At 41.6% G+C, this 13,112-nt stretch overlaps 1 protein-coding gene across 3 annotated transcripts in view; it reads right to left on the minus strand.

The window, feature by feature from the left end:
* TBPL2 (TATA-box binding protein like 2) overlaps positions 1-13,112 on the minus strand; it is a 559,024-nt gene that overhangs the window by 493,745 nt on the left and 52,167 nt on the right. The window contains exon 2 of one of the 3 annotated variants that reach the window (XM_044074425.1): positions 11,633-11,774. The exons of the other annotated variants lie outside the window; for them this stretch is intronic. The gene's annotated coding sequence lies outside the window, so the exon portion shown is untranslated. The remainder of the gene's footprint in view (positions 1-11,632; positions 11,775-13,112) is intronic. 3 annotated transcript variants of the gene reach the window in all.

Raw genomic sequence — 13,112 nt, forward strand, 5'->3', positions numbered from 1 at the left:
CCCTAGGGCCTATAAAAGCCTAGCCATAACAATTCCCTGGTTATTTCTTCCCACACTATGACTTCCCTGGACCCCTCTCTAGCAGGGTGACTGACATGATTCCTGGGGTGAATTTCCTTTCTCCCATCCAATCGTCAAGGGTCCTTTTGAAGAGGGTCAAAGAGGTGCTCTGCTCGACATGTATGGGCTGTCTATTCCAGAGTCTTTGGAGTCTCTCGGTCAGAAACCCATCCCTTCAGCATGTTTTGTTTATTGTGATGACAAGGTTTAGATCCCTGGGGCGTGTGGCTCTGAGGGACTGGGATTTAAGTGCAGCATGTCCAACAGCTCTGGGTTTGACATGGCCTTGTATGTTAAGCAGAGATCGCCTCTGAGTAGATGATATGCAACAGAGTACAGCTGGAGTTTTTTAAGGTGGTCAGCATAGGGCATCTGCTTTAGGCCTGTGATTCTTTTAGTGAGGTATTTCTGTGGCCTTTCCAGTTGTTGCAGATGTCTTGAGAGGTACATACCAAATGGGGCGTTGTATTCTATAATGGGTCTAATGAGGGATGAGTACAGTGGGACAATGACCTCCTTTTTTTCTGGATGAAAAGCCCTTAGTGATGAGGTGTGCTACATAGAAGTATTTCCCGACTGTTGTGGTGATGTGGTTATGGAAGGCGAGACCACTGTCCACCTGTGTCCCCAAGTCTCTTCTCACACTTTCGGTGTTTAGTGTACTGCCACCTATGTGGTAATTCACGGGTACATGTTTTTTCCCAAAGGGGATAACTATACATTTCTTGGCATTGAGTTTGAACCCATGGCTCTGGCACCAAGCATCTGTTTCTGTAAGGCCCCTTTGTAGAGTATCCATATCATTTGGGGATTCAGTAATGGCTCCCAGTTTGTTAGCCAAAGCCCCTTAGTGTTGGGCCTGTACTTCAAAGAAGTAGATGCCAAACAAGAGCAGTGCCAGAACTGAACCCCGAGGTACTCCACGTCTCTGGAGCTGGATTTGGAGTCTGCTTTTACAGTGTGGGTTCTGTCAGTAAGCCAGTTGGCAACCCATCGAGTGACATAGGGATTATTGCCCAGCTTAGTAAGTTTATCTACGATTCCAGAGTGGGGGATGGTGTCAAAGGCCTTGGCAAGGTCCAGATAGGCTGTGTGGACCACCTTACTCTCATCCACGGCTCTGGCGACCGATTTGAAGAAGTCAATCAGGTTCAGGAGACAAGATCAGCCCTTCACGAACCCAAACTGGGTGGGGTCCAGTGTTTGAAGGTTGCCAATGTCTGTTTATAAGTTCCATGATAATACATTCCATGGCCTTGCAGATCAGGCTCAGACTGATGGGGAGGTAGTTCCCGGGATCCAAGATGGATCCCCCCTTGTGGAGTGGGATAACTGCAGCTGTGCACCACTCAGTGGGCACAAAGCCTGAGGTGAGACTATGATTAAACATGACACTTAGGTGAGGTACCAGTTCATTTTGTAGTTCATATAGTACACAGCCTGGGATGTCATCTGGTCCTGTGGATGCTGTATTCTTAGCTTTGGAGAGTGCGTTTTTTACCTGTGTGGCCGTTATTACCAGAATTTGGCAATCTTCCGGTATTGACATGGGCCATTTAGGGGTGAAGTTGGCACTGAATCGATCTGCCAGGATTTGGCAATATCCTTGGGATCAGTATATTTAATGCCATTCTGTTGTAACTCAGAGCAGATCTGAGCATTGCCATTTAGATTCTTGACAGTTATAGAATGCCTTCTGGTTGTCTTTGGAATCTTTGGCAATTTTATTTTCATAACTAGCTTTTGAGGATTTTATGAGGGATCTCAGCTTCTTATGGAGGCTAGCAAGGGAGCTTTTTGCATCCTGGGATTTTCCTCTTTTTTGCAGCAGTTTCTTCCTTTTGTTGTAAAATGTGTTTATGGCAAGGGACCACCAAATTGGCTTCCTATTTTTGGAGGAGAGCATCTTGGTTCTATTTGGGATGGTACGATTCATTCACAAGTGGATGTGCTTGTACAGTGCCTTAGTGTAGGATTCAGCAGTCAAACTTTCAGTTCCCATCTGCATGGGTGTCATGAAGTTAGTCACTTCTGACTTGAGTAGCATTAAGTTGGCTTTGGAGAAGTTTTTTAATGGAGGTTTTCTTACTGGGGGGTGGGGGTGGGATGTGGATATTAAGGGTAATTAGCTTATGGTCAGACCTGACCAATGAAGGGGTGGCCATAGGTGTGGAACATCGAATTCCCATGTTGGTAATGACCAGGTCTAGGATATTGGAGCCCCTGGTGGGACTATGGATTAGTTGATTCAGGGCATTTGAATTTATGAATTCCAAGAACCATTGGACAAAGGTGTTGGTACACGAGTAGTTTTCCCAGTTAATGGCAGAGTAGTTGAAATCACCCAGTATTAGGGTATTTGGTTGTATCTTAATATTTTCCAGTATGTTTAGAAAGGTGTAGTGAGAATCTTGGGGCATGGTGGGGGATCTGTAGCAAGCTACAATTTGGATTGCAGTCTTACCTAGTGTTATTTGCACCTGGAGAATTTCAGACACATTGTGTTGGGCAACTAGCCTGGTGGTGTGAGTATCCTTGGTGAATATGGACACTCTCCTCCACCTTTGGTGCTTCGGTCCTGGTTTGGTGGCCGAAAAGTGTGGTAAGAGTTGTAGCCTGGTATTGCAGGGGTGCTCTCTGGAGCTTAGAACCAGGTCTCAGTTAACGTTGTCCTGCCTTAGGGGCTGTTGCTGAATGGCACACTAGTGTTGTGAGCTGTGTGACACTTTGGTTGTGATTGGTGTTTGTTTGCATTTCAGCTTCAGAGGTCCTTGTTGCTTGGGCAGGTTACAGTTAAGGGCCTCCACATATGTGGATTTAGTGTTGCTATGTGTGGGTGTTGGCAGTGTGGTTTAGAAGGGCTATGTATTGCTTGAGGTGTAGTGCAGGTGTTAACCTTCTCCTCTTGACTGTCTAGCACAATCTTGGGTGGAGAGAGCTTTGCTTCCAGTTTGGCTGTGTAAGTGCATCTATCACAGGTTGTAGTGTTGGGTGGTAGGAGGAGAGGGTTGTCTGTGTACATGAGGCTGCATTGCCCCAGTTTACCCAGATTTACCAGGTGAACAGGAGAAGTCACCGGAAGCTGGCCCTTGGACATGCCTGGTTTGGTGCTTTTTTTGTAAATTACAGTTGCTGTTTTCCCTTACCTTAGCAAGGTACTTTGCAATTATAGGCCATTTAGTGCCTATGATTGATTTCTCATTAACAAGGAGAGTTGAGTGCTTGTATCAGTTTAAGGCTTCCTAGTGCTTTCCAGCAGATATTAGAGCAAGTGCTAGTCACAGGGATGCTTAAAGGTAAGATGTAAAAAAATGGTTTATCCTAAACACTGCAGTGTGCACTAGAGAAGTTAGATAGGAAAGTAGGTAACTTAAGTTTTACTTGTTTAAAAAGCTAAATTTTAAGAGGAGAGTTACTATTTTTAAAACAGCAAAACAAATTGAAAGGGGGTGGTCACTTTTGTATTCTGGTACTATGGAATACAGTAGGATGGCCAATAAACTTAAAAATAGTTGAAGGGGAGTGATTTCACAAAATTATAATTTTGTGCTTACTCACACAAGCCAGTGAAAGCGGAGAGAAAATTCAGCTAAACAGGAATATTTGCATTATATCCTGAGCATTCACAGGCAATTACATTCCTACATACATCAAACAAAACTATCAGGAAGGACACTTTTCTTATGCACAGTTTCCAAATGAACCCTTCTCGTATGGCATTCAGAGTCTATAATTTTCACATACCACCCAAAAACCAAAAACATAGCAGCAAAACCAAAAATTCATTCCACTAGATACATGGCAACTCTGGCAGCCTTCTTCAGTTGATAATATTTGTGCACCAGCAACTCAAACTGTACTGCATAAGGGCATCTCTAAATGTTATAAACTCAACATCAGAGAAGGACCTAGATCTGGAAATGGAGGTGTCATCCTCAAGGGTATCCTGTTATGATTCCACCCATAAAAGCAGGTATGCTTGGGAATCTGTCCCACCATTCAATGTACAGATACAATACAGAAGTTATGTACTCACCATAAAGTTACATCTTCATAATTCTAGTCTGCCCACTTTGTATGGGAGATGGAGGGCTGTTTATCAAACTGTCATATTTCTTCTGGCTGGATGATTTAGTATAACTACTCTCATGTCCTTTCTCTTTACTAAAATCCTCATAGACCATCCCCCCTCATTTCATTTTCTAGGGATTAGGCAGCAAACTCATTCTGAGGAAATGCAGAGGACAGTTGAACAACAAGAATAGGGACACTGCTTGCACTCTGTGAGAATCAGGTCTGGCTGATGGCAGACTATCTTAATATCCTAAGTGCATGAATTGGGGATAATAAAGATCCAGCACCATAAGTATATCATTTCCGCCCCCCCATAAGCAAGAAGGCAATCCATGCCTTTCCTTAAGCAGAACCATAATTTCTGATGACGCATCCTTGTAAGAGTTCCACATCTACCCCGAACATCTTCAACTTAATGTAAAAAATGCAGACATTATTTATTTATTTGCAGTTTGTTTACTAGGATAGTCCATTGTGCCACAAATGGCCCATTTTTAATGGAGTCCTGGGGAGAAAAGCTCCAGAAGGTTGATTACATAATACAAAGTAGGAACAAATTTAAAGTACACATTTGTCACACATTGAAAACATAATTATGCATAAATACAGTAAAGAAAAACTATGTAGGAAGAAAATATGTATTTACTATGAGTTTCATCAAAGATGGTCACTTAGAAAAAAATCTGTATTAATAGTGGGTAGTATTTGTTATATGGAGTAACAAAAAAAATGCCAGTTTAACTCGCTCTAGTGTTATAGAAGTAAGACAGGCATTAAATGGGTCTACAGGAGGGTTGGAAGTGTAGTAGATATTAGGTAGGGTAGGAGCATGAGCATATCCATTGTGAGGTTAGGTATGAGTGAAGTGAGGTTTTGAACAAGGAGAGACTGTTTGTAGTGCAGATGAAGGCTGAAAGAGAGTTCCAGAGGCGTGCTAGGGAGAAGGACATTAGTTGATTTCCAGCTGGACGGGAGGGTTTGTGCAGTTTGATTAAGTTGTGAGAATTCAATCTTAAGTCTGTCAGGTTTATGCATGTCAAAGGTATTTGCTAGGGAGGGACAGAGATGGGTTGTGTATCAGTTTATGAGCTTGGATAAGTTGGGTGTGACTGAGGAAGTTGGGTAGCTCAAGCCAGCCTAGTTGATGAAGGGAAAAGCAATGGTGAGATGACGCTCTGTGACCTGTGGCAAATTTGGTTATTTTATTGTAGCAAGATGAGAGTTTTGCTTTAAGGGAGATTTTCAGGTTGGTAAGGATAGTTGCACCATGTAGTAGAGATGGATCAGGTAAGTATTAGCTTGTGTGACTCTAGTAGAGGGAAGAGATGAAGCGACTATGCTGGTAGAGCATACATAGCTTTTTATGGGTTTTGTTGATACTGGCTTGAAGATGCCTGTCAAATTTCTGTTGGTCATCTATGATTATTCCCCAATAATTTTACGTTGGAGACTATTTCTAGGGAAGTATTATTTTTGCTGGTAATTGTAAAGCATTGTTTATCTAGGAGAGAGTTTTTAAAGGGGGAGAATAGCACAAGTTTGGATTTTGTAGCATTCAGGGCCAGATGGCTATCAAGCATCCACTATTCAGTAGAGGAGAAGGCTGCTTGTGTAAGGTAGTTAAGAACGGTGATAGAGGGGGAAGAACAGATTATAGTAGAATCATTGGCGTATTGAATGAGGGTGGAGTTTGGGATGGCATGGTGAAAATAATTTATGAATATATTAAATACTAGGGGACCTAGGATAGAGCCCTGTGGGAAACCTGTGGATAAATTGAGAAAGGGATAGGAAGCCTTGCTCCATTTGACTGCTTGCTGCCTGTGGGTGAGATAGCTTGAGAACCACTGGGTAGTCGAAGGGGACAAGTTTAGTTTAGTGAGTTAGTAAGGAGCAGGTTGTGGAAAATGGTGTCAAATGCCTTAGAGAGGTCTAGGAGGAGAATGGATACGAGGTGGCCAAAATCACGGGCTTTATTTACTGATTTAAGGAATGCAAGGAGTGCAGTAGAGGTACTATGGCCAGGATGAAAAACATGTTGTGTTGGTGTTAGAAGTTTGTTATTAATGAGATAGGGTAAGAGTTGCTGGTGGACTCACTTTGCGTTGTTTGGAAATAGGGGACAGGATCGCGATAGGGCAAAAGTTAGTTATGTCATAGTTGTTGCCGCCTTTATGAAGAGGGATAATGATGGCTTTCTTCCATAGTTGGGGGACTTGGCCTTCTAAGATAGAACGATTAATTAGTATGCTGATGGGGAGGGCTATTGGTTCAGAAGCTACTTTTAAGAAATAGGAGGGAATTTCAACAGGGGCATTTGAGCCGGGTTTTAATTTTAAGAGAAGTTTTTTTTATAGTTGATATGGAGATGAGATTGATGGAGAAAGGTGGAGGTAGGGGGCATGGGGTGTTTAGGGAGGAAGGAATAGGTGTAGGTTGAGGGTGAGTGCCTAAGTTGTTGGCAAAGGTTGATGTTGGTTTGCTAATGGAGTCTATGAAAAAGGAGTTAAATTTGGTTGCCAAGTTTGTGTCAGATGCATCTAGGTCAGGACTAGGGTTTTCAGCTTTGCCTGGGTTGAGAAGGGCTGAGATTCCCTTCAAGAAACGTTTGGATTGGTAGTATGGTTGGTTTGGAGGGTAGTGAAGTATGCCTTACAGGCAGAAGCAATAAGTTTAACCTTGTTTCATATTCTTTTATATTCAGTAAGGGTGGTGTTGGCTTTATTCTTTTGGTATAGTGCCCAGGTTTTGTCACGGAGTCACATGGTAGCTAGTGTGTTTTTAGTTAACCAAGGTACTGACTTACTTTTACTATGCTTGGTTATTTGTGGGGCTAAGGAGTTAAGTAGGTTTATGAAAGTATTGTTAAAGTAGGATAGAGCATTGTCTAGGGGGAGGGTTTTTAGTGGGTTCCAGTTGGTGTTTTTTTAGTATGTTAGTGAAAGTTTCTGGATTGAAGTTATAGGAGTGAGAGGTAGTTAAGGTGTGGGCATGTTGCACCGAGGAGGAGAGACAGTGGGCGAAAGTGGGGAAATGGTCAGCTAGTGGGTCTGGGAGGATACCATTGTCAGAGATGTTTTGAGGATGGAATACTAGAATCCAGTCTATGATACTTCCAGTAGTGGAATTTTTTGAAGGTCTGGTGATAGAATTGATAAACTGTGGGAACTTATATAAAATCAATGTTAAGGGAATTAGTAGGGGATTGGATTGTGGCCCGGTCTATGTTAAAATCACCCAGTATAATGGTTTATTTGGTGATGTTAGTGGAGACCTAGGAGAGAATGTCCTGTAGGACTGAGATATTGTCACCGGGGGGATATAGAGGGAGAGGACAAATATATGTTTAAGTGGAGTAGAGCTAGTATTGCTTCTGCTTTACTGAAATTAGGGAAGGGTTTGGTATAGGGGGTGACTAGGAGGGAAGCAGAGTATATAAGAGTGCGACACCACCCTATTTTATGGGTTCTGTCTTTTCTCAGTATGCGTCAATTGGGGGGGTAGCAGTTCTGAGTCTTTTATATGAGGCTTGAGCCCGGTTTCTGAGATGGACAGAATGTCTGGCTGATTGTGTAGTAGCCAGCCATGAAGGTTTGGTATTTTATTACAGAGGCTTTGAGTATTAAGGGCAGAGAATGTGAGGGATTTCATAGTTGCAGGAGGGGGATGGGGTTGGGAGGATAAGTCAGGAGAGGAAGAGGGACCAGAATTTGGGTGTAGGTCACCAGAGAGAAGGATTAAGATAGGATGCTGGGAGAGATATTTTCTTAGTTGGTATAGTAAATGAAAAAGGTAAGTTTAGAGGGTATTTGAGTGGAGTGGTTTAGTGTCCTATTTGTAGTTAGGACTTTATAGAGGAAGAGCATAGTGGAGTTGAAGTGGAAGAGACAAGGACATATGTGGATAGAGTTATTTGTAACATTTGTGATGGATGATATAGTGGTATGGAATTGGGAGGAGTGGTTGATATATTTTTATCGAGTCAGATAGTTTAGTAAAAGTAAGGTTGTTAGCAGTAGTGTTTGTGTTAGTATGGTTTGAGTTTTTAGGGGCATTGTTTTGGTTTTAATGAAGGTACAGTGAATTTAAGTTGGAGGTAATTTATTGGTTATTGGGTGAAAGGTTTTTGGTTTGTAAGATGAGTAGTTTGTGGTGTTGAAGGTTTGTGGGGGTGGACTATTTCTGAGAGAAGTTAAGAAGGGGGAACTAGGTAGTGGTGTGGTAGCTAAATTGGATTGGCTGAATGGTGTTGCTTAATTTGGATTGGCTGTTGGATATGGTGGGTGTGGTGAGGTAGTTATAAATGTAGAGCTACTGGGGTGGGTGGAGTGAGCCCATAGGGTGAACGGAGTGGGTAGACCAAGGAAGGAGAAAAGCAGGACAGTGAGAAAAAGACATCTTTTGCAATCAAATACAGGTGTGACATGGCATGCATCAGTGGCCTTGGAACCCTGTAGTATTACAGCACTTCCCATAAAATATTCTGGGAATTGTGGTAATATGCCTTCTCCATGACCGATAAAGCATAGGCAGTATTAGTAAACACCCATGACCCCTTCAATTATCTGCACCAGTATATAAAAAAAAAGGTGCTGATTCCGCTGTTCCATAGCCAGGACAGAAATCAGCACTGCTCTTCATTCAGTAGTCAAGTCTGGTTTGTCTCCTCTGAAGTACTCAAGGATACTCAAGAGTGTGATTGTAGTATAAAATGAACACGCTCTCCTGTCCCTCTTTGAAAAGGATGACCACTATGCAGGTTAACCAATCCAGAGGAATTATTTTTATTTATTTTACATTTGTTGACCGGGATAGTCCGACTGGATGCATGTCCATTTTCAGTGGAGGCCTGGGGAGAAAAGCTCCAAGGGTAAACAGATACAGCATTACATAATACCAGCATTACATATTACAAACAGACTATTTACAGAGATTACATAAGTAAGCAAGTTACACAAATTCCACAGGTTACAGTTAATCCTGAGCACAAGTCAGGATTAAATTAAATTACACAGTAAACTGGTTAGCAGATTTTTAAACATTCTAGAGAGAGAGTTAGCCAGGCTTGATAGATTGACATAGCCAGTTAGGTGACAAATGTTGTTTGAGTCTAGTTTTAAATTGACCTAAGGTGGAAAGTAAGGTAATATCAACTGGAAGAGAGTTCCAGGATCTACTTACAGAGTTTGCAAAGAGAATCACCGGCTGTGTTTTTAATTTTGCTAGTCTGAATTAGTAGTTTGTTAGAGGATCGAAGTGGTCCAGGATTGTTATAGGGGGTGATAATATTTTTAAGTGCAGGAGTATTGTCCAGATTATAGAGGATTTTATAGGCCATAATCAGTTGATTATACTGGATTAGGCTGGGTAGTTCAAGCCACCCAAGCTGATTTAGATTGATGCAATGATGTGTCCTAAAAGGCAGCCCAGTGGCAAACCTGGCAATGTGGTTGTAGCAAATTGAGAGTTTGTTAAGGACAGTCTTGTTTAAATTCGAGAGTAGAGGGGATGCATACAGAAGGGTTGAAAGAAGGTGAGAGCGAGCTATAGCAATTTTAGATGGAGGGGTTAGGAAGGCTTTTATTCTGTAAAGTGACCCTAGTTTTTTATTGATGGTTTTGATAGTTTGGTCCACATGTAGGTCAAATTTTAGATTGTCATCTATGATGACGCCTAATAGTTTTGTAGAGGGGTCAGGGGAGATTATTGTGCCATCATTTGATTTTATGGTAAAGGTGAAAGTGGTAGACCTATGTGATGGTGAAAATAACAGCATTTTAGTTTTTTGGGGGATTTATGTCACCCTTCTAATACTGAAGCAACCTGTTACCCATAGCACCCAAATACTGTCCACAAATCTCATCCACTTCCGTAACCCTGCCACAGAAAAAAGTGTTTAGAGACCACAGTGGCCCATCTATAATAAGATACTGCCACTGCCACCTCAAATGAAGACGTCAGCTGGATTTAAGAGTTCCTGAAAGTGCTTCTTCCACCTCTCAGCAATGTCCCAAGGCAATGTGTTTCTGCAGTCTTGCTAAGATTTGGAACAACCTACCTCTCTCTTCTTCAACCGGTAGATTATTGGATTACCTCAAAGAAGTGCTGGCAAACATTCTCCATGGCCTCAAAAAACTCCTGCCATACCCAGGCCTTCAACAACGGTTACATCTCCTGCCCTCCAAGAGCATCATTAATACCAGTCAGTCAAATCCAAAGCCCCTTTTCAACCAGAAGTTCTTGGATTACCTCTCTCTTTAACCCAACAGCTTCCTTCATAACTAGTTTCTATCACCAGGCCTTAGGGTTACTGCCATGACAAGCATCAATGGTGTTTTTGGCTACAGCTCCTTGTTCCTGCCTCAAATTCGGAGGTCTTGAATTAAAGCTGATTCAGATACCAAGTCACCAACCTCCCCACTGATGCAGGAGAAGCTTTTCTGGAAGAGGTAGTTGAACTTGTTCCCACAAATAAGCACCGTCTAGGCATACCCAGGACACCCACATAATACACTTGGGTTTCCCAGATCTGTCCAACTACTACTCCAGCTATCTGTCCCAGCTTATCAGCTGAGCACCTTTACTGACCAGGGTGTTCAGGTCCCATGTTCTCATTTCTGATAACATGATTGCAAACCATTCACTGAACTGTGGCTTAAGATGCTCTGGTAACATGTACAAAGCCTCCGTGTAATCCAACACTACTGTTAGCAATGAAGAAGTCTAAACAATTCACCACCCAGACTCAGATCAATACATACACAATATGGAGCCACTTATTACTGTGCATTACACAAAATAGTTAAAAAAAACACCTTGGTTTTATGCACATCATGTCCTAAACATGTATGAAATAATATATGCAACATAATAAACATGAACAGAGTAATATATGGAGTACAGAACAGTAATATGGAAACCTTATAAGAATATTAGCATATGTAAACTGGAAATAATATAGTGAAATTATACCAAGAGTATCTATTGAAGTGAAAGTTTTAATTGTGAAAGATTAAAATATCTATCAGAGACACGACAACTTAAGAGGAGTCCATAGTCAAGTGTATAATACATTTATACACAACCACCACTGGGAAACCTTAGGGTCAAAGGATTACTACAGAAGGACTGGACAACTGGTGTAGGAGAAGGGATGAGAGACATGCTAACCGATTCTCTGACAAAGCAGAGGACACCTGGGTTAGGCTATCCAATTATATTAAAAGATGCACTGGATTAGATATTTTTAAGAACAGATTGGATACTTATGGTGGTGACTGCTTTGGTATACTGGTAGGCTAGAAGGCCATTATTGCCCATGCCTGAAATATTTGCATTTATGTGCATGTCCTTACATAAAATGCTACAAGTTGCATTGTGTCTATTCTAGAACAGGTATGACTGCATGCTTCACACACACCATTCTTAAAAAAAATGTATGAAGTTCTACTTGATGTTTGCAGGTCACCTTCCTCCAGCCTTTTGAATGAAAACTTACCTATGAAACAATCATTTGAAATTCTCCATTCTGAAAATGACTCTAAGGACTTGGTCCACACACTGCTTGTGGGAGTGTTGAATGTCCTGGAAGGGTGATAGACACACACATTTCGAATGGTGCCCTCTATATTGCACAGTGCCTGAAAGATAAAGAATGCCGTTCGAATGGTGCCCTCTATATTGCACAGTGCCTGAAAGATAAAGAATGCCGTTCTATATCATTCACTTAAGCAACCCAATCAAGTTGAAGAGGTGCTACATGAATGAAGTCAGTAACACCCAGCATTACTTGGCAAAATGATTTCACAGTAAGAGCACATTCACCTGTAGCATTTTGGAATGTTATGTACCATAGGACAAAAGGGAATAGGACATCCAAATATGGTCTTAGGATTCCAAAAGCAAATTATAGTACCTTATTAGTTGCATACCTCTTAACTGTCCAGATTTTTGCCTCTTATTTTTTGATCTGTTCCTCATAAAATTTGTGATTTTCTGGCAAATCACCGAGGAGTAAAGTCGCTAAATTTAATGTATAATAATGTAAAAATCTGTCATTCTAGCAACTTTCTAAAGTTTATTGGAACAGTATTTAAAATCTGTTCCTATTTTGGGGCCTTTGTTCCCTCAATTTTTCTGGCTTTGTCTAGATTTCTTGTGCCAAGAGGTTGAGAGGCATGATTAGTTGTGGTATAAAAATGGATTTGAAAAATGTCCTTGTGGCCTGCTGGTCTCAGATGTTACTGAACACTTCCAGAAAGTGTGTATATCATCCTATTACAGATGGCATGGTCTCACCACTTTCCGGGTCAGAACAGTGTGGCCTTCCTCCATCTCCCGGGTGAACTACAGATATGTTAGCCTGGTTTGCACTGAACTGCTGCTGACCTTCTAGCTGGTCAAGATGCTTGTTATCCAAACATCCCTCCACAGTCTAATCACATTTCCCATAAACAGTTATGCAGCATATAACTTAACTTTCATGTTAATTAGGTTACTAGGGTCTATATTAGAACATTTCAAAATTTCGAGTGTTCTAATATCGACCCATTTTCAGCGAATGCTGAAAATATCGAAGAAACAGAAAACAGAATTTTTTCCTAGGGAAAGAATTTGGTTGTCCGTTTCTGTTGCTTTGGTATTTTCAGTGCTGTGGTGGAAAGTTATGGGTCGGGTTCAGGTAAGTGGGCGATTGTGTGGACGTGAGGGTTAGGGCGGAGTAGGTGAGTTAGGGTTAGGGTGCGGGTGAGGTGACTGTGCGATAGTGACGGACCTTAGGGTTAGGGTTTGTGTCAAGGTAAGTGGATAGTTAGTGGTGTATGTGTAGTTTAGTGTAGGGTTAGGTGTAAGAGTTTAGGTGTATGTGTGTGGATTGCTGTTTGTTTGGTGTGCTCGTGCTGTGTGTGTGTGTTTTGGAACAGCGAATTTTTTCCCTAGGAAAAAATTCACTGTTTTGTATGTCTGATGTTTTAAATTTT

The sequence above is a fragment of the Protopterus annectens genome, chromosome 6.part0, assembly GCF_019279795.1.
Source record: "Protopterus annectens isolate FY-2018-M chromosome 6.part0, PAN1.0, whole genome shotgun sequence".
NCBI lineage: Eukaryota > Metazoa > Chordata > Ceratodontiformes > Protopteridae > Protopterus > Protopterus annectens.